Source organism: Mobula hypostoma, chromosome 11, assembly GCF_963921235.1.
Source record: "Mobula hypostoma chromosome 11, sMobHyp1.1, whole genome shotgun sequence".
Taxonomy (NCBI): Eukaryota; Metazoa; Chordata; class Chondrichthyes; order Myliobatiformes; family Myliobatidae; genus Mobula; species Mobula hypostoma.
The window spans coordinates 31,194,068-31,219,705 of NC_086107.1; the positions used below are offsets into that span (position 1 = coordinate 31,194,068).

The following is a 25,638-nucleotide window of genomic DNA, read 5'->3' on the forward strand; positions in this document are numbered from 1 at the left end:
AACCTCCTTTCCTCCTACTCTATCATCTCCCCGTTTATTTTCTGGGCCATAAAATTGGTGAAGCTTATTTTTTTGCGAAGGGCAGTTCTCCGAGTACCGTAATTTCTCCAGCTACCCATAGTGGAATTATTGGTAATGGCATGCATCAACAACCACAAATAGTCAATTTTCAGGTGTTAGTCAGCTGTGGAAATAGCCATAGTCCAGACGAATCTTCCATTGACTTTATACCTAAAGGTGAAAATAGAGTTTTCTAAATAGTGATCTCAGTCATGAAGGCTATCTATGTTTTCCACTAACCTTTCAAAACAGGATAAAGTTATAATTACTCATTTCACTCACCATTATATAAGCAATAACCCAAATCATATATAAGACCATAAGACATAGGGGCAGAATTAGGCTATTCAGCCCATAGAATCAGCACCACCATTTCTTCATGGCTGATTTACTATCCCTCTTAAACCCATTCTCCTGCCTTCTCCCCATAATCTTTGGTGCCCAGACTAACCAACAATCTATCGATTCCCACTTTAAATACACTCACTCAGCCTCCACAGCTGTCGATGGCAATGAATTCCACAGATTCATCACCCTCTGACTAAAGAAATTCCTCCTCATCTCTGTTCTAAATAGACATCTGTCAATTCTGAAGCTGTGTCCTCTGGTCTTAGACTCTCCCACCATAGGAATCATCCTCTCCACATCCACTTTATCTCAGCCTTTCAATATTTGATAGGTTCCAATGAGATATCCCCTCATTCCAGTGAGTTCAGGCCCAGAGCCATCAAATATTCCTCATTCATTAACCCTTTCATTCCTGGACCCTCTCCAACGTCAGCACATAATTTCTTAGATAAGTGGCCCGAAACTGTTCACAACACTCCAAGACTGATCTGAACAATGTCTTATGAAGCTTCAGCATCCCATCCTTGCTCTTATTTTCTAGTCCGCTCAAAATGAATGTTAACATTGCCTTCCTCATCACTGACTCAACCTGCAAGTTAACCTTTAGGGAATCCTGCACAAGGAATCCAACTCCTTTTGCACCTTTGATTTTTGAATTTTCTTCCCAATTAGAGTGTAGTCACTGCATTTATTCCTTCTATCAAAGTACATGACCATACTCTTCCCTATACTGTATTCCATCTGCCACTTCTTTGCCCATTCTCCCAATCGTTTTAAATTTTTCTGCAGACTATTGGGTTAGGGTTAGGGTTTAGGGTTAAGGTTAGGGTTCAGGGTTAGGGTTAGGGTAGGTATAAAGTGTAAAGTATGAGACTCAGTGCTTCCTCACCACTACCCACCCCAACACCTATCTTCGTATCATCCACAAACTTGGCTACAAAGCTATCAATTCTATTGTCCAAATTGTTGGCACATAACGTGAAAAGAAGGGATCGGTCCAATACTGACCCCTGCGAAACACCACTAGTCACCGAAAGTCAACAAGAATAGGCCTTTATTCTGACTCTTTACCTCCTGCCATTCAGCCAATCTAACATACACTAACTTTTGTTATAATATATGCCCTCTCCTTTGATCTTATGCTGTCTTTGATTTCCGTTGTCAGCTATGGTTGCCTCATCCTCCTTTTACAATACTGCTTCATCTTTCCTGTGCCTTTCAAATTGACCCAGAATCTCCAACCATTGCTTTCCTGCCATCATTCCTGCTAGAGTCCCCTTCCAATCAAATTTGGCCAGCTCCTCTCTCATGTCTCTATAACTCCCTTTACTCCACTGAGATACATTTGAGTTTATCTTCTCCCCCTCAAGCTGCAGGGTGAATTCTATATTATGATCACTGCCTCCAATAGGTTCCCTTCCCTTAAGCTCACAAATAAAATATGTTTCCTTACAGAACACCCAATCCAGAATTGCCTTTCCCTAGTGGGCCCAACCATAAGATGCTCTAAAAAGCCATCTTGTAGGCATTCTACAAATTCCCTCTCTTGGAATCCAGCATCAAATCGATTTTCCCAATCTACCTGCATATTGAAATCCTCCATGACTAACATAACATTGCCATTATTACATGCCTTTTGTATTTCCCATTGAAATTTATAACCCACATCCTGGCTACTGTTCAGTGGCCTGTATATAACTCCCATCAGGGTCTTTTTATCCTTGCAGTATCTTATCCACCAGTAATCTACTTCTTCCGAACCTATGTCACCTCCTTCTTAGAAGTTTATTTCAATTTTTACCAACAGAGCCATGTCACTTCCTCAGCCTACCTGCCTATCTTTTTAATACAATGTGTATTTTTGAATGTTCTGCTCCCAACTATGATTATCTTTAGCCACAACTCAGTGATGTCCACAATGTCATAATGCCATTCCTAACTGCGATACAAGATCATCTACCTTTTTCTATATACTGAGTATATAATTTCAAATGCCTCCATACAACATTCATGAAGACTTACTAGCTTTTCTTGTTTCATGTCACTCTGTTGTGTTATTATTGAGTCGTCAAAGAGGTCACGATGTCTCCATTTTGTGTATACTGTACATTTTGGGATGTTACAAATTTTATAAAAAATAATTAGTAGCTGAATCAGAAGGCCAGAAGATTTCATTTCTCAAAATGTCACATTATAGGCATTAGAGGTTTGGGAAATGAAATTCCTTTGGCAATTTCATAATTTGTTTTTGCCAATGCATATACTTTTCATTCTCATTGCATGTTATGCACTGGGGTACATTTAAATTGTGTATTATAATGGAAGCTATTTTCCTTCAAGCTTGATTTTTAACTTGTATTCCTAAATTGTAAATGATTGATTTGAGCAGCAATATATATTTTTTTAACTTTCTGAGAAGTGAAACGCAGCAATAGAAAATACGCTGGCTCATTGATGATGAGGTTAGACATCCCGATTGACAAAGCCAGGATGGAGACCAAGACCGTACATCCAGTAACAAACCAAAGGCCACTTGTTAGTTCACAAGGGAGTTAGTATGGAAATAAGCAATAGGAAAAGAATGAGGAAAGAACTTTAGAGAAGTAACAAAAAACCTTTGTTCTTGATGTTACTGCTGCTTTGGGACCACAACGGTAATCCACAAAGCAGTTGCTGTGCATGACAATATGATCATTTATGTCAAATAGCAGCACACAAAGAGAAATGCAATATATGTTTCAGAAAATACCCTTAATTTGGTTAAAGCATTCTCTATTTATTGGTATTTATACTGAGTGAATGCAACAGGCAAATGCATCAGAGATAAGCACTTAACTGCAATGTGCTCAATACGTTTCAAGAGAACAAGGAACTAAAACGAAAAGAATTTGAGAAAACAAAATGACCGAGGGTGATATTCTTAAAATGGAATATTAAACAATGGACCAGAATTTTATGGAGCACAATATTTGAACTTACACACATTTCTTCATTTTGCTGTACATCCTCTGCGAATACTTACAGAATATTCTGCATATAAGCTGCAAGTCCCCATAAATAAATGAACATGTTTATGCAAATTGAAAAATGTTACTGAAAATTAAGCTTTTATAAACATTTAATAAATGACAATAATTGTGAATTCTTTATTCTGTGATGAAATAGTTTTATTTGGGGTTAAGAAATTACAATAGTTCTAATACGTTAGCCTTACTTTCCTCTCTACTCTCTTAGGTACAAACTAATCTCAGCATATCCATGACCATCTCATAGGTCAATCCACCAATGATCTGATGACGCATCATTTCTTGTGAGTCACTCTTTTCCAAATCCATGAATTTAAGTTATCGTCTGCTGTTGACTGATGAGCTCACCCTACTGACTGGATGACCAAGAGATCTTACTTTCAAGGTAGAAACCTCATACCCATAAACAGATATAACAGCAGTTTTCCATTGATCTATTGCTAAGTTTCATACTCCCTATCTTTCAGTCTGTAGAAACAGAACTTCAGCACGCACTACAACTTCTCCGTTGGGTAACTGTGGTGGAATTTTAAAGATAGAGTTTGACTTCTGTTCCAGCTGGTCAATAGTTACAATGGGATTATATTTATGACAGGGTTTCAGTTAAAATAGGTAATTAGAATAGAATTATATACGGTGGATTCTGGTTAATTGGGACACATTGGGACCAGTACATTTTGGCCCAATTAAGTGGCTGATATAATTAGCCAAAGCTAAAAAGGAAACAGTTAAAAAGGTATAAAAAATAGAAACTACCATTCAATTGAGTAACAAATTAGGCATTTAAATGAAATACAGAACAAATTCGAACACCACCAATATTACCACAGTACCAGAAAACTGTGTATTAATTCCTAATATTTATTGAGGAGGAATTCATTCAGTATACTCAGCTGTGTTCTCTGGATTGACTGTAAGTGAACAAAATCAGTGTAGACACCTAATGCAGATAATGTACTGCCTTTGTACAATGTTTTCGATTATTTCATCCTTGAAATTTTCATTTGCATTGTAATTTTCAATATAATTCTCATTACCTTCAAATTCTTTGTAATTCCTAAATTGTCAAGCAGTTTTCACTCCTGGCAATTTCTGGCATCTTCAAGCCTCAGTGCTTGAAACCACAGTGAACAAAATAGTTCTGAATTGATTGCTTATTAGTGAGAAGAATCACTGGTTTTTGAATGCAGCTGACACTGTTTAAAAGCTAAGCATGTTGTAGTATCTAATGGCCACACGACTCATGCTGCTTAGAAACTATTCAGCAACAGTCTCCTGTCCCGTTTAAACAGCATGGTGTCCCAAATAAATGAATGTTCTCTTGATCAGTTTTTGTTCTTTAAGAATTGTTACAAATAAGTGGCAGTCACAATTAAATGATAGCCCAATTAACTAGAATCTACTGTATCTATGATTGTGTTACATTTCAAGTAGGAAAATGCAAATGTCAGAACTTGTGTTCCTTTTGATTGCACTGTTTTTACAGGACTTTTTTGAAAGCTTGTGCTAACACAGTTATTGAAACATGAAATGCCTTGACACAGTAGGGGTTTGATTGTAGCAGTTCTTTCTTTGTTTGTATAGTTGAAGTACACTTCTCATAGTTTTGTACTCAACAGGCTTTGACTGTTTTATTTTTCCAAAGGCTTTGGGCACAAAACCAAGCTTTTCAGCACTCTTGTTCTTTGTAAATGTTATAATTTTGTGGGTACCCAAAAACAACGGGAGGTCAGTTGCTTAATGTTTGTAAAATGCACTCTCTTTTTCTCTCAGATTGTACATTTATGGAGCCCTCGATTTTCTCATAGCATGCTACCATATTACATTTTAGTCAATTTTAGATATGCAGACAACATTACTGAGCAGTCATTCAGCCGTGTAATTCTAGGTAGATTTTGTCACAAGCTTCCTGAAGAAACAGATAAAAATAGAACCCAAATATTAAAATGTTCACAACTAATGTGGGAGATACTGTATATTAGAAATGGATTCATCCATCAAGATAGTTTTATATTTTTTCACTCTGTATTTGACTCATCAAGTTTTCCTACTTTAACTTAAATAATATTACTCTGACAATCAATGGTACACTGAGTCATTGTTTAAAACCTATTTAACTTTTCTTTTACCGGAGATCAAAATGTAAATCCTTCAAAAATACATAATAGTAAAAAAAAAAGATTACAATAATAAATACACATAAAACTAAGATTAAATAAGCAGTGCAAAAAGAAAGCTTAAAAAAACTGACATCCGTTCATTGTCCATTCGGAAATCTGACGGTGGAGGGCCAGATGCTGCTCCTGAAATGTTGAGTGTGTGTCTTCAGGCTCCTGTACCACATCCTTGATGGTAGCAATGAGAAGTAGGCACATTTTGGGTGACTGCTGCCTTCTTGGGGCATCACTTTTTGAAAATGTCCTGAATGCTAGGGAGGCTGGTGCCCGTGATAGATCTGGTTGAGTTGAAAACTTTCTGCAGCTTTTAGCACTCCTGTGCAGTTGACCCTCCATATCAGACAGTGATGCAACCAGTTTGAAAGTTCTCCATGATATATCTGCAGAAATTTGCTTGAGGCTTTGGTTACATACCAATTATCCTCAAACTCCGAATGAAATATGTCCATTGTCATGCCTCCTTTGTAACAGCATCACTATGTTGGGCCCAGGATAGATATAAAAATGTTGTTACCCAGGAACTTGAAACTGCCTAGTCTTTCCACTTCTGATCCCTCGATGAGTACTGGTGTGTTCTTCATTCTCCTCTCTTTGAAGTCCACAATCAATTCCTTGGTCTTATTGATGTTGAGTGCAAGGCTGTTGTGACAACATTCAACCCACTGATATATCTCACTCCTGTATGCCTCCTGGTCATGATTTGAAATTCTGCTAACAATAGTTGTGTTGTTAGCAAGTTTATAGATGGCATCTGAGCTGTGCCTAGCCACACAGTCATAGGTGTAGAAGGAGTAAAGCAGTGGGCTAAGCTTGTCTCCTTCGGTGTGCCAGTGTCCATAAGACCATTTGGCCCATTGAGTCTGCTCCGCCATTCAATCATGGGCCGATTCAATTCTTCCAGTCATTCCCACTCCCCTGCCTTCTTCCCATACCCTTTGATGCCCTAGCTAATCAAGAACCTATCTATCTTTTGCTTAAATGCACCCAGTGACTTGGCCTCCACAGCCGATCGTGCCAACAAATTCCACAGATTTACCACCCTCTGACTAAAGTAATTTCTTCGCATCACTGTACTAAATGGACGTCCTTCAATCCTGAAGTTTTGCCCTCTTGTCCTAGACTCCCCTACCATGGGAAATAACTTTGCCACATCTAATCTGTTCAGTCCTTTTAACACTCAGTTGTCAATTGTCAGCAGGGGGGAGATGTTATTCCCCATCTGCACTGAATGTGTTCTCCCGGTGGGTCAATCAAGGATCCAGTTGCAGAGGGAGGTACCAGGTCCAGGTTTTGGAAATTGTTGATCAGAAGTGAAAGCATGATTGTGTTGTATGCTGAGCTGCCTGAGGTAGGTATTACTATTGTACAGGTGATCTTAGGCTGAGTGGAGAGCCAGTGAGATGGCATCTATTGTAGACCTATTGTACTGATTGGCAAATTGCAGTGGGTTCAGGTCCATCTTTTGAAAAGAGCTGATTCCAGCCATGACCAAACTCTCAAACACTTCATCAGAATAGGTGTGAGTGTCACTGGACAATAGTCATTGAGACATCTCACCCTGCTCTTATTGGGAAATGGTATGATTTTCACCCTTTTGAAACAGATGGGAAGCTCCCACTTCAGCAGTGAGAGATTGAAGATGCCCTTGGACACTTCTGCCAGACAGTTGGCACAGGTTTTCAATGGCTTACTGGTACACCATCAGTGCCTGATTCCTTTCAAGGCACTCTCCTGCAAGATGTTCTGATGTCAGCCACTGAGACAGATCACATGGTCACCAGATGCTGCAGGTATTCACATGGGTGTAGTTTTATTCTCCCTTCAAAAGCGTGCATAAAAAGTGTTGAGCTCATCTGAGAGTGGAGCATCTCAGTCAATAGGTTTCACCTTGTAGGAAGTAATGGCCTGCAAACCCTGCCAGAGCTGATGTGCATCTGATCCTATCTCTAACTTCAATAAGAATTGCTTTTCATTCTTAAAATAGCTATCCGTAGGTTGTATTTGTTCTTCTGGGACAGTTCTGGATGACTGGGTTTGAATGCCACAGATCTAGCCCCCAGCAGACTGTGAATCTTTTGGTTCATCCACTGGTTTTGGATTGGCTATGTCTGGTATGTTCTCGAAGGTCCACCCTCATCCGTACAGGTCTTTAAGTCGATGGCAAATATGGTATATTTATTCAGATTCAAATATGAATCCCTGAATATTGTCCAATCCACTGACTCAATGCTGTCCTGTATGCATTTCTCTTGACCATACCCTCTTGGTCCTCACTATTGCTGCTGCAGATTTTAGTCTCTGCCTATGCACCGGGAGTAGAAGTCCAGCCAGGTGATTGGACTTTCCAAAATATGTGTGTGAGATGTTAAGTGTTCTTATTGGTGGTATAACAGTAGTCAAATATGTTGGCTTCTTTGGTTCCACAAGTGATATGTTAGTGGTAGTTGTTCAGAGAGTTCTTCAAGCTGGCTTGGTTGAGATCCCCCACAATGATAGGGACCAGCTGATCATAGTTCAGTACTCTATTCCAGTTAAGGAGTAAAATCAAAGATAGTAAGATACTTTAGATGACCGTGAACGAATCTTGGATGACTCAAGACCTTAAATTTAGGAATAAAAAAGAAGTATATACAAGGTTTAGAAAGCTGAAATTAGACTGTTCCCTTGAGGAATATAAAGATAGCAAGAAAATTCTGAAGCAAAGGATTCAGGAGGCCAAAAGAGGCCATGAAATGTCCTTGGCAATTAGAATCAAGGAGAATTCCAAGGCATTTTATACTTGTAAGTACTTTATAGGTATTTTACTTACTATTAAGAAAAAGAGGATAATTGAGGGGAAAGTAAATTGACCCAACATTAAGGGAGAGAAATTGTGCGTGGAGTCAGAGCACGTAACTGATGCATTAAATGAATACTTTTGTATCAGTATTTACTGAGGAGAAGGATTTTGAGGATAGTCAAGGCAGAGTGGGGCAAACTATCCTAACATGCTTTGATGTTTTGAGATGAAGGAGGAGGTAGTGTGGGTCTTCTGAATAACATTGAAGTGGTTAAAACCTCAGGACCTGATGGCATCTATCCTCCAGTACTGAAAGAGGCAAGTGAGGAGATTGCTGGGGCCTGGACAAAGATTTTTGTATCGTCCCTAGCAACAGTTTTCAAGAAAGGAAATAGGAAGGATCCAGGTGATTATAGGCCAGTTGGTCTCACATCAATGATAGGAAAGCTATTGGAGAGGATACTGAGAGATGGGGTTTATGTGCATTTGTAAAGGTAGTCTGCTTAGGGACAGTCAATATGACGTTGGGCAGGGTAGGTCATACAGTACCTTACAAATGTGAATGGGTTTCTTAGATGACAAAGGAGTTTGATGAGGTTAAGGCAGTGGACATTATCTACATGGACTTCAGTAAGGTATTTGATAAGTGTCCTCATGGAAGATTGATTCAGAAGATAATTTGTATACAAAATTATGAGATACAGTACAGATACAGTAAATGCAAGGAGGCTTTTTCCACATGAGAACTGGAGACCAAGGTTTAAGGGTGAATGGTGATATGTGTAACTGAAACATGAGGGGGAACTTTTTCATTCGGAGGGCAGTGAGAATGTGGAACAAGCTACCAGCGGAAGTGATGGATGTGGATTCGATTTCAACAGTTAAAGAGAAACTTGGACAGGTAGATTGGTGGGAGGGCCATGGTCCGGGTGCAGTATTATGAAACTAGGCAGATTAATAAGTCAGCACAGAATGGGTGGGCTGAAGGGCCTGTTTCTTGCTGTTGCGTCCTATGGCTCTATAAAGATTATGAGATCCAGGGTGAATTACAAGTTTGGATTCAGAACTGGCTTGTCCATGGCAGACAGAGAGAAGTGATGGAAGGTTGTTATTCTGGCAGGAGGTCCTTGATCAATTGTGTTGTACAAGAATTGGTGCTGGGATCTTTGTTGTTCATTATATATATATCAATGATTTGTATGAAAATGTAGATAGGTGGATCAACAAATTTGCGATTGACACCAATGTTGTTGGTGGAGCTACGGACAATGTAAAGCAGCGGTCCCCAACCACCGGGCTGCAAAGCATGTGCTACCGGGCCGCGAGGAAACGATGTGATTTGGCGATAGGAGTCAGCTGCACCTTTCCTCTTTCCCTGTCATGCCCACTGTTGAGTTTGAATGCACGCAAGGTCATTACGCATGCGAGGTCGTGACCCACGCGTCATCCATGTCAGCGTGGGAAGGAGATCAACTCCCCAAGCTTGCAAGTGACGGCGGGCTGAGAAGTATGTTTGATAGAACATCTCTGTCGGCATTCTGGATCAAAGTCAAGGCTAAATATGCTGAGATAGCCACGAAAGCACTGAAAACGTTGCTTCCATTTCCAACATATCTCTGCAATGAATGCAACGAAAATTAAATTGCGGAATAGACTGGACATAAGGAACCCCCTTCGAGTATCACTGTCTCCCATCACCCCTCGATAGGACCGTCTTGTTGCAGGGAAACAAGCCCAGGGCTCCCACTGATTCAGCGATATTGGTGTGTTGCAAGGATTTTATATGTTTCATACGGGGAAAATATGTGTTGTGTGTTTAATATCCAAACATTACTTAAAATGTTATGATGCTATTGACTTATATAACCATATAACAATTACAGCACGGAAACAGTCCATCTCTGCCCTTCTAGTCCGTGCCGAACGCTACTCTCACCTAGTCCCACCGACCTGCACTCAGCCCATAACCCTCCATTCCTTTCCTGTCCATATACCTATCCAATTTTTCTTTAAATGATAATATCGAACCTGCCTCTACCACTTCTACTGGAAGTTTGTTCCACACTTATTTCAAGCTCCCCTGTCCTCCCCTGATAATTGACTTATCACTATATTCATGTGAGGAAAATATGCGCTGTGTTTTTAATATTAAATTCGTTAGATAAATCCTTTCAGAAATGAAATTGAGTGTATTAGCCACTTATCACCTATATTCTGGTTGTGATTAACACCCCCCCCGAACAGAATCGCCAAAAACGATTTGTAGAAAAAATCGGCACGTACACGCATGCGCACTGGTTTTCGCACAAGGCTTCATGGTCATTGTAGTCTTTCCCGGGGTAAACCCAACGTATTTGACTGCTACTCTTGTCCGTTGGCAACCCTACACCGCACCCCCCCCCCCGGGTCAGCCGGTCCGCAAGAATATTGTCAATATTAAACCGGTCCACAGTGCTAAAAAGGTTGGAGACCCCTGATGTAAAGGACTATGAAAGAAAATTGTGAGATATGGACCAGTTATAAGATCTGGGCAAAGGAGACGCAAATGGAGTTTAATTTGGGCAAGTGTGAAGTGTAGGGAGGCCAAATAAGAGGTGGGACATTGAAGTACAAAATGATTTTAGGATCCATGTCCATAATTCACTCAGTAACCATGTAAGTAGATAAGTTGTTAAATAAGGCATATGGCAAACTTGCCTTCATTGGTAGGGGTATTGAGTATAAATGTAAGGAAGTTATACTGAAGCTATATAGAACTTCAGTAACACTGCATGCAGTTCTGAAATGCCCATTGTAGGAAGGATGTGGAGACTGTGCAAGATGCTGCCTGTATTAGAGAGCATGAGCTATAATAAAAGATTGGAGAGACTTGGGTTGTTCTTAGAGCATTGGAGGTTCAGGGGAAATCTGATAGTGTTTGTATTTTACTAATTACAAGAGGCTGGGCAGTGAAAAACTTTACCCTGGGGTAGAAATGTCAGAGGATATGCTTTTAAGGTTAAAGAGGAGAAGTTTAAAGATGACACGAGGGGTAAGTTTTATTTAAAGCAGAGAGTGGTATGTAATCAGGCAGTTTGGTGGAGTTTTTAGATAGGCACATGAATATGAAGGCAAGAGAGAGAAAGAAATGAAGCACAGGAGGGGTACATTTAGTATAAATTGGCATTAAGATTGACATAACATTGCGGTCTAAATGGCTGTTCTGCTCTATTCATTTTTGTTGCCATTGATTACAGATTTTATTCATTCTTTTAAGTATCCAAATGTTGTGCTTTAATCAGAATCAGAATCAGGTTGATTGTCACTGACATGAAATTTGTTGTTTTGTGGTGGCAGTAGAGTGCAATAAAACATTGAGTGTGTCTCTTCAGGCTCGATTACCTCTCCTTCCTAATGGTCGTAATGACAACAGGGCATGTCCTGGGGGTGAGGCAATACAACCTTCACATTAATTCATCCCCTTTTGCTACCATTTTTGTCAGTGAATGGTTGCCATGGATGTGGAATGTATAAACAAACAACATTATACTCCCCATTTCACTTTGAACTTGGCTCCAATAATGAAGCTAGCAATGGAAATGCTATAAATTGATATCTTGATAGAGACATACAGATTCTACCCTGATGCTGAGATCCATTACTGGAAACCGTATTAGGAACTGTCATTTTATTGTCCATAATGTCCAGATATGTATAACGTGGATCTTTGCTGGCATCTTACAAACTGACGAAAATGTTAGTGAATGCTGGATAAAATCATTGACATCAGCTTTGACACATTCAGTAATACTATTCAGATAAGTTCCTATCCAGTCAGGTACTTAGATCGTCTTCCACTATACCATATGAGTGAAAATTTCCCAAGCTTTAATTCACATTTTATGAATTTCATGAATGTGCCTTTACTATTAAGATAATTAACAATTTCATGAAAAGAATCACACACTACAAAGTCAAAGCAATTCCTATATTTTTCAGGTAGCAGGGAAGTGCTGATCACAGTGATAGCTATCCTTGAAGACATACCATTGCTTTCCCCATTTCACTGTATTTCAAATCTAGTGGTGGCAATTGCATTCAAGGAATGGTGAAGTCATCAAGCTGGGTATGAAGCCAATCAATGTATAGAATTTCAGTCAGCAAACTAGGAGGTAAAGCAGTACTAAAAACATACTTTAAATAAAAGATCAGAACCTAAGTACAAAATTAAGGAAAATGAAATATAATTTTAAAATTAGTTTTTAATAATGCAATGAGAGAACAAAACTACACACATAAGCTTAACTCTTTCTGTCAGCTAATTCTATCTGCACAATAGATGTGGCAGAGAGTCTCTGATGTTATCATATTTGTGTTTAATTGAAATGTGGCACAAGAAACTTCTCATTTTTACATGGTATTGATAGTTCTGTCATCACTAAAGCTACAAAATTCCAGGTCATTGTACGTAAAGTTATATTTTTTAACCTGCACAACACCAAGTTTATAAAGAACACTAACAAAGCAATTGGAAACAAAACCATAAATTTTGGAGACTCTAGCCAAGAAATTCATCCTAATCAATAGTGCTATAAGCATTCATGCCAATGCAATTAATTTTGGAGGCAAAGTACGGTAGACTGATGTTGCTATGATATACACTCATTTGTCATTTTATTAGGTACACCTGCTCCTTAATGCAAATACCTCATCAGCCAATCACATGGCAGCAACCTCGTGCATTAAAGCATATAGACATCATCAAAGGCTTCAGTTGTTGTTTGGAGGAGTATTTCTTAATGCACAACATGTCAAGTGGATGGGCTAGGGCATCAGAAGACCAGGACCATACACTCATTGGCCACTTTATGAGGTACAGGAGATATCTAATAAAATGGCCACTGATTGTATATCTGTATAATGTTACAAACCAGAGTTAACTTTGTCCACATCTCAGTTTTCCCTCCATTACCAACATCCTCACAGAGCTTACTGCTAATAAAAGCAAAAAAAAAATCTGCTAGAAGCAGAAATCTGTGATAAAGACAAGTACTGTAAATACTCAAACAACAGGAATTCTGCAGATGCTGGAAATTCAAGCAACATACATCAAAGTTGCTGGTGAATGCAGCAGGCCAAGCAGCATCTATAGGAAGAGGCGCAGTCGACGTTTCAGGCCGAGACCCTTCGTCAGGACTAACTGAAGGAAGAGTGAGTAAGGGATTAGAAAGCTGGAGGGGGAGGGGGAGAGGGAGATGCAAAATGATAGGAGAAGACAGGAGGGGGAGGGATAGAGCCGAGAGCTGGACAGGTGATAGGCAAAAGGGGATACGAGAGGATCATGGGACAGGAGGTCCGGGAAGAAAGACAAGGGGGGGGTGACCCAGAGGATGGGCAAGAGGTATATTCAGAGGGACAGAGGGAGAAAAAGGAGAGTGAGAGAAAGAATGTGTGCATAAAAATGAGTAACACATGGGGTACGAGGGGGAGGTGGGGCCTTAGCGGAAGTTAGAGAAGTCGATGTTCATGCCATCAGGTTGGAGGCTACCCAGACGGAATATAAGGTGTTGTTCCTCCAACCTGAGTGTGGCTTCATCTTTACAGTAGAGGAGGCCGTGGATAGACATGTCAGAATGGGAATGGGATGTGGAATTAAAATGTGTGGCCACTGGGAGATCCTGCTTTCTCTGGCGGCCAGAGCGTAGATGTTCAGCAAAGCGGTCTCCCAGTCTGCGTCGGGTCTCACCAATATATAAAAGGCCACATCGGGAGCACCGGACGCAGTATATCACCCCAGTCGACTCACAGGTGAAGTGATGCCTCACCTGGAAGGACTGTTATGTGCAGAGAGGCAAACCTAATATTGTAGGTTGAGAAATTTCCCCAGGCTTGATTCTACCTAAAATATTGTTAATAACTTACTCTTTATTTACGTGCATTTTAAAATTTTAGGTGAAAAGTTTAAAAACTTCGGAGGTGAGAGGAATGGACCTTCCAGTGTCTTCTCAATATTAACATCTACGTCACGTTCTTCACTGACAAATGTCACGATTGCACCAATACTCTGTGTCTAAGTTGTATGCACGTCTATCTTACGTAGAAGTACCCGTGGCAGTAAGCAGCAAGGGTTAGCAGCGCTAGATCTTTGTAGTGGAAAACTGCGCTAAAAATAGATGGAGGAATCTCACCGAACTCCGAATCTCCCCCTTGAGAATGCGAATAAAATATATATTTTTTGCTGAATAAATGTTGCGCTCGCTTGGGTTCTTGATATGCATAGATTGCCCGCACGGTGGCAGTGGTGGCTTGATGTTCGTCCGCCAAAAAGCTCCCTGGCCGACGTCAAGGGCCAATACAATTGACCAATCAGTGCTAAGATGATGGGAGGTAATCGGGTAATGGCATTTTTCCCCATCAGGAGAGAGAGAAAGAGTAAGTAAAAAGAACTACAGAGTGAAAGCAGACAGCCGCGCAAAGTGCCGAAGCGTCCAAGATCATCCTGGATGTTAATCAATAAGTAAAGGACATGTGGGCTGGAATTTCATCCAACTGACAGGAAACTCTTTCTGGTTTTAAAGGAGTGCAAGATTTGCATTTGAAACTCCCTAGGATTTCTCCAACCCGCCCCTTCCCTCCCCCTTCTCCCCTCCTCCCCGGGAAAACTAATTGACATTTTAAAGGTGTCAGCCAAACTGATGATGTTCAGAGGAGAGATTAACTTGTAGATGGCGGTCTGGGAGATGGTACCGTGACTCAAGAGCCGCAAAGGGAGGAGGGTAAAGTGGAAGGATAGAGCGTGGAATAAAACGAAAGGAAGAGATTTGGGAGGATCGCTCTGTGCCCTGATGGTGCCAAGATAAGGAGAATGAAAAGCAAGGAAGAACATTCGGAAGGAGCTTGTTCGACAGCCGAAAGAGAGAGCAGAGGGGCGAAGGAAATCAGCGCCTGGGCTTGGATGCTGTGCTCTGCCGAGGGATTGAGAAAGGAACAAGAAAATGAAATTGAGGATTGCACCGGCCGATCTTATCTCTGATGTGAGATGAAAGAGAGCGCGAAGAAAAGGAGGAGAATTAAAGGGCCACGGGAACCGAGAAAAAGAAAAAAACCCTTACCGCACTGCTTTGTGATTGGAAAATATAATCAGTTCGTAGAGGAGGAAAGAAAGTTGTTCTGGGAGTAACGTATGTATATTTAAAGAAAAACAAACAGAGGTTTGTTGGCGTTCAGACACGGGCAGCCAGGATAACACGCTAAAAGATTCCGATTCCTTGAGTGGAGAGGGGAATTCTAGTTGGGATGTGATGGCTCTTTGAGTTTGGGAAGAAGAAATGAATGCCGCTGTTTAAAGAGAGAATACGCTGCTCGGGAGAAGGAGAGAGGGGCCGATGGCCAGGGAAAGACGGAGTGAATGAAGAGACGTGCCTTTTGGATATTTCTGCGGAGCGGACGGGAATGCCATGCCGGAAATTGATTTGAAATTGCAGATGTGCATTTCTCTGCTGAGAGGGGAGGAGAGATTTGGGAACTAAAAGAGACGTGGAAACGGGAGCAAGGGAAATTAATCTGTGAGTTCGGTTCGTTTTTTTTCCCATTTAAATATACGTGCTTTTATTTGTTTAGTTGAGTCAATTTATCCATCCAGCGACCGAGTAGTAAGGGGGTTGGCAAAGCATATAAAAGGCGGTTAAATTTCCGTTTCCAAGCTGCTGTGCTTTGTTTGGGGTTGAGAGCTGAAGTAACGGATGGCCGGGTTTATTTTTTCCTCTCCGGGAAGCCGCCGGTTCGCTGCAGTTTCCTAATGAGCTGCAGATAATGAGACGGTCGGCTGTGCGGAACCCGCTTTTAACTCCCTTATCGCTGTCACTGCACACAGGCGCCAACGTGAAGTCCCTGTCATTTCATCCGCTGTGCCGTTTCAATATGCGTTAATTATTTTAAATTAAAGACTCACAATCTTCGCCTTACCTGTCAAGAACAAGTAGTTGATAAGAGTACACTTCTCTTCATGAGGAATTTCTAATTTTCACGCAATTCTATGCGCAAGAATTTATACTGAAGGGAATTCAAGACGAACCTCCTGTGATATGAATTATTGCAAGGTGCTTGTAGGCATATTTGACGGGTGAACTGCGATAAAGGGTTGAATTCTAAAATAGCATTACACAACCGAAGCCCTCCCACCACGCTCGAAGCTTTTTCTCATATGTTTAGATTAAAAATGTTGAATGTGGAGTTTTTCTTAACGCGCCTATTGTCAGTTGAGATACAATAGTGTACTCAGTACGGTGCGATCGTTGAACAATAATCTCATTATATTGATGCTCCCTGTTACATGTCAGTAACCACCGTGAGTTCTCTTCCCGATTGCTTACGAATCCCAGTGCTAGATCAGTCTGGAAGATTCATTGAGAAGAAATTCTCGTTAGAGGACTTCATTAATACTGGGCATGCTCGTGTCCTCTGGATGATTGAGAATGCATCAGCCATAGAGAAACTGTCCATTTTGTCTAAAGTCCCAGCCAGAAATAATTATTTTGTGTTTCCACGGTTAAGCTGACAAATCAGGAAAATGAACAACGCCAATAGTATTAGCCGCACATTTAGAAATATTTTATCTCCAACTTTTAAAGTTCTCAATGTTCTGATTGAGCATGGGTTTAACACTTTGTGGGCATGTAATGTGTATGTCCTAAACTGCGATTTGTAACTATATTAAAGTATGTAAAAATAAGCCTGGATGTTAGTGTAATATTAGAAGTATTCATACTTTCCTTGGATTCCACAGCAATTCAATATTTTAATTATAATTTCATATTTTAGTATGCTAATTAAGAAAATAGTCAAAGTAATTAGATTTTATTGCACATTTTTATTGTACTGAATCTAAAAAGTTGATATTTCAATGTAACATTGTATACATTGGTACTGAAGTTTATTTAGATTCATTTTGCAAAGACATTATTTTTACCCTAATATTTAATTCTTAAACATCTCAATTCCTAAAATCCAGTCTTTATCAAATTTAAAATTGAGATAATGTACGAAATTCGTAATGTCAATGTGAATATTCACTACTTCACAAAAATCTGCAAAAGCAGATATCAAGTACAACGTCATAAAGAATCACTATTTTCCTTAATTATTCCTGGTAGAATTTGGAAATGAAAGGCTTATTACAATCTATCTATTATTTGATTGGTTTATCTCCTATCTGTTAAGTTAGTTATCAGGCCCTATTCAGACGTGTAATTAAAATCATTTTATTTTGGCTTCGAGGCTAATTAACCTAACTTCAGGTTATTTTGCACGTGTGCTTCCAACACTATTTTGCAATTCATAGACTTAATCTAGTTTAACTATTTGTATTCTTTCCCTTATGGTGTTAATGTGTTCATCAGAATTTAAAAGTATTATTTCAATGCTGTAAAAAAATATGACCTATTTCTAGACTTCCTTGCTCTGCCATTGCAGAGCGCAAATTAGAAAATGCTTACAGCCATTTCAATGGCTGTGACCAGGAAGGAATCCCGAAATGATGCACAATAACCACAGATCCAAAATTCAGTAGCTGAGCTTAACCCTTTCTATTAATTGTATTCGCCCTGCACCAATAGCTTTTAAAAAAGCAGCAGATTTAATAGATACCAATACCAGCCCAAGGAAAGGCTGCCATCATGGAGACTATTTTGTTCAGTTCTTTTTTTTTAAAGCAAAATAACAATTTTAAGTCTCTTTAGGATGCAGGTTTTATTTATTAATATAAAGGAAAATGTTAAACTTGAATTTTAATAATAATCAGCATGTTTATAATATTTCTATGTCTAGATGATCTAGGGTGGGCACCTATGATTAAGATGTGCCAAATTATCTAATTTAGCAATGAATAGAGAAGACACATCAACGTAGAATCTTGATGGATTATAAATGATGTATTAAAATCCACAAACAAGGGAGCAATGCAGAGTGGATTGCATATTGACCACATGTTCATTTAAAAGTCTTGTGGGGTGACTATCTATGTGTTTTTCTAAAAGTAGTTTGGCAGGTGTCTGATTATTGGGCAATGCCAATAAATCCATGACAGAATTCAGGAGGGAATTCAAGAGAGAGGATATAGAATTTGCTATCACTTAATACAGTTGGGATAAGTAGCTCAGGTACATTTAAAGAAAAGGTACAGCATACTTTTTTAGGAGAAAATAGGCAGAGAAAAAAAACACAAACCTTATACCTAAAGAGGGAGGAATTTGGTGTAGGAAAGTAATTGGATGCTGAAAATCTGAATTTAAAATAGAAAATGCTGGTGTGTCAGGCATCATCTGTGGAAAGAAAAACAGTTAAACATTTCAAGTTGGTGACATTGGATTACTTATGTTATTGGAAGTCATCTTTAGAATCGGCGTGGCTAACCCCTTGCTTCTTATGATCAATGAACTTTCCTTTACCGTGCGAATATGCAGTCATGTGATAGCACATCTCGAGTCTCGAACAATGGAAGCTCTGTGTTATATGAAGTGAATGCCAGAATGCTGTGTGTGTGTGTGTGAGACAACTTGCATTTTTCCAGTCTTATTAAAGGCAGCTTGATTAACAATTTATTGAGGCAAGATCTTGTGTGAATCATCAAACTGCAGTACTTTAGAATCAGTAGGTGGACATGAAATTAGCAGCAATAATGTTCACTGCCTTCTTGCAATTCAGATTTTTTAAAACAGCAAAGCACTCTTTGCACTCCATGGTGACAGCAATCTTGGTTAATTTCTCTGATTCTGACCTGTTTGTGGGCAATGCTCCTCCTCTATTAGTCAGATTTCCTGTCGCGACTGTATAAATGTGTCCCAGTTCCATTTTGCTCATCTGACCTTGTGCTTTCTACCCTATCTTCATATTGGTACTTCCTAGTCTCACTTGCTCGCAGTTCAGCAATGGCAATTGAACTAGTTAAAGATTCCTGCCAACCATCCTGCTGAGCTCAAGTAAGCAGGGTTATCCTAAGTGTAATGGATGTGGAAAATCACTGGTCTGTTAAATGAATTTCCTTCAACTCAAGTAGTCCGTTTTGCCTCATCTGATTTCCAAAGCACATCTCCAAATGCTGCTGTTCAGTTTAACCATTTCAGAAAAGTTTTAGTCCAAATTATTTCAAACTTCTGGCAAAAAAGATCAAAATTCCCAATGGACGGCACAGTGTAATTGAGAAAGTGCTGTGAGGTAAATGTGATTTGAGTTTTGTAGATTTTCATCAATTTGAAGTTGAAAAAAATTATGCCACCTTTTTTTTGTCAAGGTTGGAGTTAATTAGTGGCAGGAAAAAATCAGACTATAATTGAGTAATTTCTAAAACATCTATTTTCATAATTTTTCATTAATATAAAATAATTAGCCAGAAAAGTCTCAGCTGTTGTAGAAATGCCATCACAGAATAAATCACAGTAGAAAATTCCTTTAGTGTTATGAATAGAACATTGCTAATATAATAGAGGAGGGGTTAAAGAAAGCATCCAGTGTCTAAATATGGGTAAAATGAACTAATTCTGAGGTTAGGAGTTAGTAAAACATAGTATTAGAAATATATTAACTTTGTGGAAAGATGTTATCTTGTGGTCTTATTTGTGAGAGTGTCAAGGGTTATGTGAAGAAGGCAGGAGAATGGGATTGAGAGGAATAATAAATCAGCCATGACAGAATGGCAGAGCAGATTCAATTGGCCAAATGGCTTAATTGTGCTCCTATGTCTTATGGTCTTATGTTACTTTAGCAAGCTGCTGAACGTTTACTTTGAGAAAATAGCGTATAACATTAAAATGTCAGGATATAAGTACCAACCGTAATCACCCCTTGCAATAAAGATTGCTAGCACTTTAAATATACTTCAAGTGCAATGGAAAAATGTGGATTAGCGGTAATGAGACCAATCTTTCAAATCTTTTGAGAACATTTTCCAAAAGGTAAAAGATAGATGGTAGTACACAATTTATGGGAAGTGTATGGTCATGCACTTTGGAACAAGGAATAAAGGTGAAGACTATTTACTAAACAGGAGAAAATTCAAAAATCAGAGGTGCAAAGGGACCTGGGAGTCCTCGTGCAGGATTCCCTAAAGATCAACTTGCAAATTGAGTCAGTGGTAAGGAAAACAATTGTAATGTTGGTGTTCATTTCAGGAGGACTAGAATAGAAAAACAAGGCTTTATGAAGCATTGGTCAGACTGCATATGGAGTATTCTGAGCAGTTTATTTCAGAAAAGATGTGCTGGCATTGGAGAGGATCCAGAGGAAGTTCAGGGACAATGATTCTGGCAATGAAAGGATTAACTTATGAACACTGTTTGATGACTCCGGGCTTGTACTTGCTGTAGTTCAGAAGAATGGTGGGGGGGGGGTGGTCTCATTGAAACCTATTGAATATTAAAATGCCTAGATGGAATGTATGTGAAGAAGATGTTTCCTATAGTGGAAAAGTCTAGGACCAGAGGGCAAAGCCTTACAATAGATGGGCGTCCATTTAGAACAGAGATAAAGAGGAACTCCTTTAGCCAGAGGGTACTGAATCTGTGGAATTCATTGCAACAGATGGCTGTGGAGGCAGAGTCATTGGTTATATTTAAAGTGGATTTTGATTGGTTCTTGATTAGTCAGAGCATCAATGGTTATGGGGCAAAGACAGGAGAATAAGTTTGAGAGGGATACTAAATCAGCCATGATGGAACTCTGGAGGAGATTTGATGGGCTGAATGGCCTAATTCCCTCTGTCTTATGGTCTTAAAAAAAACATGGCTGCAGAGTTCAACTCTGTGGTGACCACTATTTGGGTTCCCCATAGTTCATTGACGAGCATTTATGTCGATGATGTACCTGAAAACTGGAAGTATGCAGAATCAGCTGCACTGTTGAAAGGGACTTCACTTCTGTGGCTACCATTGCATCCAATATGCCTGCTATGTGGGATGGCAGCGGGATCGACCCCTCCTACCTGTCCAGTGCAAAGGGATAGATAATTACTTTAGGATGTTGCTGATTGACTTGTGCTAGATGTAAAAGTTCTTCTTTCCAGATTTTGTGCCTTTTTTGACATCATCTGACGTGGAGTTGAAGGAGGGGAGATTTTGTGCCTTCATGTTTGAGCAGATTATTGCTCTTTGTGCTGCTGTACCCAACCAGTTTAGATTGCAGTATTATGTGGCAAATGAATTGGAAGGTGGGCACAGCAAGGAGACCTATTAAGATAGCATTTTCATCTTGACTATTCCAATCAAGATGGTGGTGAGCTACAGTCTCGTTGAGATCGTGGCACAGACCTAATTGTTTTATTAGCAACTTACAGGTTGTGTTAGTTGTAAATGCAAATTTCAATCAGATCAGAAGAGAGAAGCAGGAAGTCCCTAAGAGGCAAACCATAAGTGTTCACGAAGCTGTCTCCTGTATGTTGCCCAGTGAGGAGAAAGGTCTTTGGAGATTATACCTCAGTAGGACAATCTGGGCAAAGATGAGCTACACCCTGCAGCCTCTGAGCTGGGTGAGGACCGTGTTGTCAATAGACTTTACACTCCCGGTGGGCTTCAATTGTTATGCATCTGTCTTTTTCCAGTCTGGAACAATTTGCAACTGCAATTTGTTTTTTAATATTATGATGAAGATCAAGACAGTCTGGACTCCAGGAGAGTGGAGTATATCATCTTCTGCTTCATCACTGAGAAGCAGGCAGAATGAACACATGTGGTGCAGGATGCTTCTAACTGCACTTACAGCAGCATATTTGACTGCAGAGAAAAGCTGCATTGGCAAGACATCTTGCTCTCTAATTCTGCAGTTAGTCTGGAATGTACCCAATGCTACATTGGTCAGTGTTGTGCAATGTATTCTGGTGCGTCGCCTGTATTGATTGAAGAACTGGCAATGCTTGCAAGCTTTGGAATATGGTTTTGGAGCCCAAAGAAGCAATAAGTATGTGAGACTGAGCAGGACATTTGGAAGACTGACAGAAATTGTTAGTGTGTGATGTGCTGAGTCAAACATAGGCGTAGTGATCCAGTGCTAAAGAATATTATCGGAAGATCCATTCTCAATTTTAGACCACCATTGTTAGGTTATTGAGCTTTCCTTGGACAGGCTTCTCTTTTACAGAGCCCTGAACTACTCTCTCCTACTGCCACATTAGTATCTGCTTGGACAGCTCCTTGGTCTGCCAGATTAGAGGAACTCTCTTGTCTTGTTCATTTCACCTAACAAATGCAACACTGGAAACTACAGGTGACTGTTCTCACCTGTGTTTGCCTTTTCTGAAGCAAAGAGCTCAGGAATTACCTTAAACCACTGGTTCTAATCCCAATGCTCCTTTCCAGCTGGAGATGTATCTGCATTTAATCACAGCAAGATGGTTAAACAAATCTGAAGAACTCACAAAACTGATGTTATAAGGTAATCTATTGAGTGGTCATTGCTGACTGATCACTGAAATTTTGCAAATCAGCCACACAGCAAGTACAAAATAGTTATTGCTTATTTACTTCTAATCATTATTATTATTTCTTGTATTTGCACAGTTTATGTCTTTTGTACACTGGTTGAACATTCAAGTTGGCGCGTTCTTCCATTCTATTATACATTTATTGAGTATACCCACAAGAAAATGAATCCCAGGTTTCTATATAGTGACATATATGTATTTGGATAATAAATCTACTTTGAACACTCTTTTCATCTGTAGCCTGCATCAGATAACATGAGCTAATAACCCATTGCAATGCCACTTGTTTTTGCCACGATTCAAAGGAGCTCCTTTCATCCAACTGCAGATCTCTTCACTTGAAATGAGGCAATGAAAGATTGGATTCTTGGTGATTAAATGTAAGACTTCTAAACAGACTTTAGTCTACTTGTGGAGTAGAGTACTATTTTTACTGTCAGAGTGCATTAGACCTGAATAAAATCTAATAATAAAATTCCATGAGGTAGAACATGAGCATGCACAGTTGCAACAAGACCATCAGTCTCCAGCTAATCACTTCCAATTTGCTGTTAATACTCTGCATTGAAGGAAAGGGATCAAAAGCATCTGAGCTTGATTTTGTAGCATTGATATAAGATCCAGTTTAATTCTTAATGGATTTGAATTCTGATTGATAACTCTAGTATGAATTTAGAAAGTACAAGTTTTCCAACATAAGAGGTGAGGAAAATTTTAATTATCTGAAAGCAATCCAGTAATTCTTATTTTGTATTCACTACAATTCTCTGTGAAACGGAAAACATCGTCAGTATTTCTGAATAGTAATGCTGAAGTTGCTGTCAATGATTCAGCAAGACTCCACAGCCTTGACTTCACAATAAAGCAAAGATTTTCAGCTACAGTATTCCTTGATTCTGCAGTGGAAATTTTGATTGAGATTTTATTGGCACTTTCAAGTTATAATGGCTGCTTAGTAATCTAATTGGTCCCAAATATTCTAACGTCATATATCATATTATAATGCAAATGTTTCCAAATATATTTAAAAGTAGTATTTTATATTTTCAGCAATTCCATAAGACATAGAAGCAGAATTAGGCCATTCAGTCCATCGAGTCTGCTCTGCCATTCCATCTTGGCTGATCCTGGATCCCACTCAATCCCATACACCTGCCTTCTCGCCGTATCCTTTGATGCCCTGACTGATCAGGAAACAACCAACTTCCACCTTTAATATACCCATGGACTTGACCGCTGCTGTAGTCTGTGACAGAACATTCCACATATTCACTACTCTCTGTGCCCTCTAGCTCTGGATACCCCCACCATAGGAATCATCTTCTCCATATCCACCCTATCAAGTCCTTTCAATATTCAGTAAGTTGCAATGAGATCCCCACACAATCTTCTAAATTCCAGTGAGGTATGTTAACCCTTTCATTCCCAGAATCAGTCTCGCGAACCTCCAAGAGCGACCTGACTAGTGTCTTATAAAGGGTCAGCATTATCCCCTTGTTTTTATATTCTATTCCCCTAGAAATAAATGCAGCATATTATTTACATTCTTTATCACAGACTCAAACTCTAAATTAAACTTCTGAGACTCTACCATGAGGACTCCCAAGTCCCTCTACACCTTTGATATTTAAACCTTCTCCCCATTTAGATAACAGTCCACATTATTGTTCCTTTTACCAAAATGCATTATCATACATTTCCCAATACTGTAATCCATCTGCCACTTCTTTGCCCATTCTTCCAATTTGTCTAAGTCCTCAGCACTGCTTACCCCTCCACCTGTCTTGTTTTCCATTTGTTATTGAACAGACATTTTAATGTTAAGGAAGTAAATTAAAATTTGTGCGTTTTTGCATCTTAGAACATATAGAACATAGAACAGTACAGTACAATACAGGTCTTTCAACCCCTGATATTGTGCCAACCCTTCAACCTATTTCAAGATTAATCTAACCTTTCCCTTCCACATACCCCTCCATTTTTCTTTCATCCATGTGCCTGAAAAGATGTTGGAGTAAGGAACTATCCACCCACCCAGTTGCACTCCAGATCCTACAGGAACATTTCAAAGAACAATGGAGGATTTCAACATGGTACTGTAGCCAATCGTTCTCTCTTCAGCCAACTAAAACAAACTCAATCATACCTCTCTGGTGCTTGTGAAAGCTTTCTCATTCAAAGTTGCTGCTATATTTTTATAAATGGCTACTATATTTTAAAAGAATGTCATTTGGTTGTTGTAATGTTATCAGTGAGATTGTTTTTGTCATTGGCTATTGAATCAACTTGGTGACATCACACTGCTGAAATCCTGTTGGAAAGGAGGAAGATGTTGCCAAAAAGATTTCAAGTTTAAGGTCAGCTGTTGCTTTATTGGAGTACAAATTGTAGGAAATCTTGCTTCAACTGTTAGTTTAAATTAACCCATTTCTGTCTTAATTCCCTTTACTTAATGAGGGATATATTTGCATTGACATACTTCCAGAGAAGGTTCTGTGAGTTGATTCCTGGAGTGAAGGTTGAACATCAGACCTACGCTTACTGGAATTCAGAAGAATGAGAGGTGACCTAATGGAAACAGATAAAGTTCAAAGGGACTTTGACAAGGTAGTAGCTGTGAGAGCAACATAGAACTGAAGAGTATGGGTTCAAACTATCCATTGAAGACAGAGATAAAACAATCTCTTTTCTCAGAGGGCTATAAAATTATCAAATTCTTTCCCCCAGAAATCTGTGGAAGCCATGTTGTTGCATATATTCAGAGCTGAGATACTACAAATCTCTTGAATACAGAGTTTAGAA

The 25,638-nt window shown here is 39.4% G+C and overlaps 1 protein-coding gene across 4 annotated transcripts in view; it reads left to right on the forward strand.

Annotated features, from left to right (window-relative positions):
* lrrc4ca (leucine rich repeat containing 4C, genome duplicate a) overlaps window positions 1-25,638 on the forward strand; it is a 504,766-nt gene that overhangs the window by 370,354 nt on the left and 108,774 nt on the right. The window contains exon 7 of one of the 4 annotated variants that reach the window (XM_063061795.1): window positions 3,643-3,819. The exons of 2 other annotated variants lie outside the window; for them this stretch is intronic. The gene's annotated coding sequence lies outside the window, so the exon portion shown is untranslated. Of the gene's footprint in view, window positions 1-3,642; window positions 3,820-14,708; window positions 15,935-25,638 lie in introns of those variants that run through there. One more of the 4 variants, XM_063061793.1, reaches the window with a different exon arrangement.